This window comes from Phoenix dactylifera, unplaced genomic scaffold (assembly GCF_009389715.1).
Source record: "Phoenix dactylifera cultivar Barhee BC4 unplaced genomic scaffold, palm_55x_up_171113_PBpolish2nd_filt_p 001119F, whole genome shotgun sequence".
Taxonomy (NCBI): domain Eukaryota; kingdom Viridiplantae; phylum Streptophyta; class Magnoliopsida; order Arecales; family Arecaceae; genus Phoenix; species Phoenix dactylifera.
In genome coordinates this window covers 1-6836 of record NW_024068462.1, presented here as the reverse complement: position 1 = coordinate 6836, position 6836 = coordinate 1, and the positions used below count along the sequence as shown (strand labels likewise).

General features: G+C 41.9%; 1 non-coding gene across 1 annotated transcript; it reads left to right on the top strand.

Moving 5' to 3' along the window:
- Positions 1-1325: 1325 nt before the first annotated feature.
- On the top strand, positions 1326-1431 carry LOC120108000. Its single transcript, XR_005509553.1, has one exon. It is a non-coding gene; the product is annotated as a small nucleolar RNA R71 (small nucleolar RNA).
- The last annotated feature ends 5405 nt before the right edge of the window (positions 1432-6836 follow it).

Below are 6836 nucleotides of genomic sequence, written 5' to 3'. Positions count from 1 at the left end.
CTTTGTAAAGGTTCGTTGGTGAGCCCGTAAAACCAACAAAGGTTCGTTGGTGAGCCCGTAAAACCAACAAAGGTTCGTTGGTAAGCCCGTAAAACCAACATAGGTTTTTGGTGAGCCCGCAAAACCAAAGTGTAAAGGTTCGTTGGTGAGCCCGTAAAACCAACAAAGGTTTTTGATGAACCCGAAAAACCAAAGTGTATAGGTTCGTTGGTGAGCCCGTAAAACCAATAAAGGTTTTTGGATTGTGAGCCCGGAAAACAATCCAACTGTAATCCGCGAGATTATAGTGAATTCCCAAGAGGTCCGCTTGGGGAGTGGACGTAGGTGCTAAGGAGAGCACCGAACCACTATATATTGTTGTGTTTGTGTTGTGCTTTTGTTACATTTATTCTTGCATTATCTTCTATCCTTGCCACTAGTTTAATTCATTCAAATAATCTAAGAAAGCATCCACCACACTTAACTACGAAAGTTTAAAACACCAAAAATTTAGAAGAAACCAATTCACCCCCCCCCCCTCTTGGATTGTCACCTTGGGCAACAGCTTGGAAGCTTTCCTTCCTCTCGCTTGTTCAGTGCATTAGCTAGTTGCCCCATCTGGGATTCTAGCTTGGCGATTGATTGCGTGTGAGAGTGCACCAATTGTGTAATGGTTTCCAAACCTTGAAGGGCGTTCAACACTTTCTCCTCAAAGGCTGTGTTTCTTTGGGGTGGAGGAGGAGTGTGTTGAAATTGAGTCGAGGGATGGTAGGGATGAATATTTTGTGGGGTTTGAAAATTCTGAGGGTTTGGAAAGTTTTGGGAATAAGGTTGGGCAGTATTCGAAGCTTGCTGCTTCCAAGAAAAGTTTGGATGATTTCGCCATCCCGGGTTATATGTATTGAAAAATGGGTCATTACCCGGTCTAGGCAGTGTTTGAGCAGCATTGATGTGTTCTTGCACGAGTTCGGAGAATTGGGGCGCTGAAGGGCACTCATGAATAGGGTGGGGGGCTAGAACAAATAGTACACACTTGTGCTTGGGAAGAGTTCATGTAATGCCCACCTATCATCAGTTGGTCAATCTTATGGGACAATGCATCTACCTTGCTAGACAGGTCCATAGAATGACTTATTTCACAAATGGTCCCTTTTCTTTGAGAACTCGGGGGTGCTTGACGAGAACATGAAGCATGGTGGAGGGAGTTTTCATTTAGATTTTCAAATAATTTCCATGCTTCATGCTCATTTTGAAGCATGAATGTCCCCCCACATGCGGCATCAATCATCTGACGGTTTCGTTCTGTCAATCCGTCATAAAAACATTGCACTAGTTGCCACTTAGGTATTTGATGATGAGGGCATTTACAGATTAGGTCCCTAAATCTCTCCCAAGTTTCATGAAATTCTTCTCCCTCAGTTTGGGAGAAGCTTGTAATGGCACGTCTAAACTGGTTCGTTCTTCCTATGGGAAAGTATTTTTTAAGGAATTCTTGTTGCATTTGATCCCAAGAACGAATTGAGTTAGCTTCTAAAGAATTCAGCCATTGTTTGCTCTATCTTTAAGGGAGAAGGGGAATAATCTAAGTTTCAGAGCATCATCAGTGAAATTCTGAATCTTGACAGTGGTGCAAATTTCAAGGAATTCATCTAGGTGTTTATATGGATCTTCATTGGTGAGCCCATAAAAAGATGGAAGCATTTGGATCACACTAGACTTTATTTCATATTGTACAGCTGCTACTTCAGGTAATCGAATGCAAGATGGGGAAGTGTAAATAGTGGGAGTAAAGTACTCCCTCAGGAGTTTGGGTTGTTCTTCAGCCATCTTAAGAGGTGGCGATGATTCTAATGTTTTGATCTTAGCTCGAATGTTCCTAAGGGTTCGTTCTATTTCAGGGTCGAAAGGTAATAGATTTTGTACTCTAGAACGACTACCGTGCATACACTAGTACTCGATCAATCAAGCATGCAATAAAAGAGAAAAGCATATCAATCCTAGTCTTTGACCTAAAATCACTAGACAGCTCCTAACTGGTTTGAAGAGGGCACCTAAGCCTCCAATCCGGTCTAATGAACCGAGTTGACCAGGTAAGCTCCCAGGTAAGTGGAGGGGTCACGATGCGTTCGCAAAGGTCCCACTTAAAACCCACTTGCCTCGAACAGATGAACTGTCTCCTTTAGGGACAAAGCTTGCCTAGACATCAACTAAGCCATAGAGCGAAATTGGTGCAACTTTCGGTGATCTTCGTCTTATTGAGCTCGAATGTCCCTAGGGGCCAACGTCTAATTGATTTTAATTAAAGATGACACTATGTGAGATTGAGTTCACCTAAGTTGGGCAAGAGTCCGGTGATGAAATCCGGCTCTTATCTTGTTGGGGTGATTGCCCTTACTATGTGCAAATTGATTTGTGTATGTGTATCAAGCATGCATTCACACTCTTGCTGAAATTGAAATCAAACAATCACCACAAAATTTCAAGCTAATAATTAATTTAAATAAGAAAGGTTTAGAGGTTACCAAAGGAAATTTCTCCAGCAATTTTAAATTTTTTTTTTAGCAAACCTCCAAAGCATTCCTTTCTGATAGCCCAGATCTCTCTTCGATTCCTGATCAAATAAGACCAAAAGAAAAAATTAAAAAAAAAATTAGTAGAAGAGAAAAGGAGATAAGAAAAGTAACAATAATAGAGAATAATTTTTTTTTTTATATATATATTTTTTTGAAAGTTTTTTAATTAATTAATTTTTTTTATGATAGGAAAAATAACTATGCAAGCAATCCCCGGCAACGGGCGCCAAAAATTGCTCGGTTCTTTCAATTTTAAAATTAACCACGCAATAGCACGTATCCTGTAGGATAGTGATTACGGGTGTCGGTCCACAGGGATTGGAGACAAGTTATTTTTCCTAATTAAATAATTACTTCAAAGGGGATAAGCTAGAGTAAATGATAAAAACTAAGAATTAATATGGGTGTAGTAGTATGAATTGTCTATGGAGAGGTGTGTTTAGGGCTAGATTCCACCGATAGATTTATATCCCGTGACGCTTTCAATGATTGAGTTGTATGTAAGACTTGATTGCTTCCGACTACAAGCCGAAGCAATCACAAAAGAAAATCATAACTAATTCCCAGCATGAATCATCTAAGTCTAGCACCAAACCATCTACTCTAACGATAAGCATGACCTGTCTAACCTAGCATGATGCATCTGATCATTAAGTCATTAAACATGAAATCGATGTCACATGAATATCTCCTCCAAACCACAGGTGTTGGATTCGATGAAATAGATCAATCTATGTAAAATATTTTATGCAAGATAGATGATTCACATAAATTGGATAAATCGTAAGATCAATTGATAAATTCTTCATTATGCAACCATCTTACAATACAAACTCAAATCAATAAAAATGAAACGAATACTCCTCTATAGCTTCATCAAACCCCTAAACCGAGGCTCAGCTGCTCATGGTGCTTGTCATCTCCATTGGTTGGCTGAAGAACTCCTTTGCCATCCGCCTCAAACCCCTCTCTATTTTTTATTCTTTTTTTTTTTTGGTTTTCTTTTTCTCTTCAAAACAGAGCAAGCTCTGTTTTTTTCTTGGAACCGTGCCCCCCCATTTTCTTTTGAACCGAGCTCTTTATATAGGACTTCCCCACCCCTTGCAGCCGACTGAGGATCGAAACGGCCGTGGAATCGCTGGGCGCTGATCACGGAAGAGGATCCCTCCTGGATGGCGAGAAACGGACGAGGCGGAGGCGGGGGATTGGCTATGATGCGCTTCCTGGCGGATGGCTGGCTATTCGGGATGCGAAGGGAAATCACGGGCAACTGCGTTGGGTGCTGGGTTCCCTGGAAATAGAAGGAACTGTGATCGTATCCCGGAATGGTTGCGGCCTGCAAATGAATTGGAAGAAGCTGGGAGGATGCAGAGACTATCTCGGATGCTCTGATGCTTGCAGGAAATTGAGCTTTGAATCGCGGAAGCGGGGGATTGGCTCCGGATGCGTCACGGGCGGAGGAGGAGGCAGGAGATCCGGTCGCTGGCTGCATCGTCTTGATCACAGACGGCTTGGATCACGCTTGCCGTCCGGGTGTGGGAGTTTCCGGAAGAGGGTGCTGCAATGAGGCGCGATGGAAGGAGCTGGATTATCGGCTGCTGAAACAGGGGAAGAATGCTGCTGTGAACCGTTGGGAGGAGTGGAAGAAGCCGGGAGGGAGCTGATCTGGATGCGCTGGAGATCGTGATCAACGGGCAGAAGAAGATGCCGGAGGTGGGGGTCTTGAATCCGGAATGGTTGCACGGCTGGACGTGGTGCGGAAGGAAGGAGGCGCGGGCTGCGGCGGAGGAGGAGCGATCGTGGCTGGGCGGTGATCGCCGGGATGATGGGGACGTTGAGAGGAGCTGGAGATCCGGAAGAGTGGAGAACGCAGATCCGTGGTTGCACCGCATGGAACTCGTGCTGGAACGGGAGGGAGGAGCGAATCTCGGCCGTGATGCACTGCGGGGAAGAAGATGAACAGTGCTTATGTTTGTTTATTTATTTGTTTTTTTGTAACACTGTCATATGAACGTATTTTCATGGGACACTGTTCATATGAACAGTGAATCCGTGATGCCACTATTCATATTTTATTTATTTTATTATATTCATTAATTTCTTTTTTTTTGTTTTAAATTTATAAATTTTATATGAAGGCAGGTAAGGAATTGGTTGGGAATTACTTTGGGTTTGAGGTGGGTCATGATCATTGATTTGGCTTGAACTTGTTCTCGAGCCCAATGTCATTTAATTCTTACTAAACCGCTTCAGATTGGACTCAACCAGATCAAGCCGTGACTTAATAAAAGGGTTAATCAAATATTTTCCTATACAATTATAACTTTCAATCAAATCAGGACCAAAGCCATTTAGTTATAACCTTAGTCGGGTCAACACAATCTCCTTATATATTTTTCTGTAGTTTTCATTAAAGATTGCAATCAAGAGAGAGACAAGTTCAGAATCTGGTTTAAGGAAAAGAATTATTTACCTCTTACCATAATTTAAATTTAATTCAATGTTTATTCAATTTCATGATAAATATGTATTTATCAGTTTAAAAACATTGATAAGTGCTATGGAAAGGTAACTAATTATAAATTATTAAGCACTTATCAAGTACACACTGAATGTGTGTGGCCCATTCGATGTGCAGGCTAGGGGGTTTGTAATTTTTTACTTCATTTTACCGATGATTACTCACAGTATGGATAATGTGTATGAGACACAAATATGAAACTTTTGAAAGGTTCAAAAAGCTTAGATATGAAGTAGAAAATAAGCACAAAAACTCATTAAGGTTCTGCGATCAGATCGAGCAAGTGAATACCTTAATGGAGAGTTCCGTGATTATCTCAAGGAGAATGGGTATAGTTTCATAATGGACTCCTCCTGGTACACCTCAGCTCAATGGAGTGTCAGAGAGGAGGAATCGGACCCTATTGGATATGGTCCAGTCCATGATGAGCTTCACTGATTTACCCTTATTTCTTTAGATAGATGCCCTATTTTCAGCTATTTACTTGTTGAATAGAGTTCCCTCTAAAGTCCATTCCTACCGCACCATATGAGATATGACATGGTAAGAAACCAAGATTTGGAGATGTCCGGCCCACGTCAAGAGACTACAGGCAGACAAGTTAGAGGCTAGGACCATAAGTGCTCGTTTTATAGGATATCCTAAAGAGTCATTAGGATACAATTTTTACATCTCAGAGGATCACAATGTGTTTGTGAGCCGTCACGCCATCTTCTTGAAAAAACCAGTTTATCCTTGATAGAGGCAGTGGGAGGAAAATTGAGCTTGAAGAGAAAGTCTCTGAAAAGCAACGAGTCATGGATCCTATCGAACCCATTAATACAGAGCCAGTACACGATGTCCCTCAACCACCTCGCAGATCAAGTAGGGTCTCCCATCCTCCCGATAGATACTTAGGTATACTAGAAGAGGATACCGAGGAAATGTTCCTAGTGGGAGATAGGGATCACACGCAGGATCCCAAAACCTATGACGAGGCGATATCTGATATCGATTCCGAGAAATGGTTGGAAGCTATGAAGTCAGAGTTAGACTCCATGCATTCCAACCAAGTCTGGACCTTAGTAGATCCACCAGAAGGTATTGTACCTATTGGATGAAAATGGATCTACAAAAGAAAGACAGGTTCGGATGGAGAGGTAGAGACCTATAAGGTAAAGCTTGTGGCGAAAGGGTATAGTCAGCGCGAGGGCATTGACTATCAGGAGACCTTTTCACCTGTAGCCATGCTGAAATCCATCCGAACATTACTTGCCATTGCAGCATTTCATGATTATGAAATCTAGCAGATGGATGTGAAAACAGCTTTCCTGAATGGATATCTTGATGAAGACATCTATATGGAACAGCCTTTGAGTTTCACTTTCAGTGATGGAGATCACAAGGTCTGCAAGCTGCAAAGGTCCATCTATGGACTAAAGCAAGCATCTCGAAGTTGGAACACTCATTTCAATGACGCAATCAAAACGTTTGATTTCATCAAAAATGAAGAGGAACCATGTGTTTACAAAAGGGTTAGTGGGAGTGCTGTTGTATTTCTCGTACTGTACGTGGACGACGTCCTCCTGATAGGGAATGATATTCCCATGCTAACCTCGGTCAAGGTCAGGTTGTCAAAAAGGTTCTCCATGAAAGACCTTGGGGAAGCATCCTATAATTTGGGAATAAAGGTCTATAGAGATAGATCTAAAAGGATGCTTGGCCTCTCACAGAAGATGTACATAGAGGAAGTGCTGAAAAGGTTCAGCATGGAAAACTCTAAA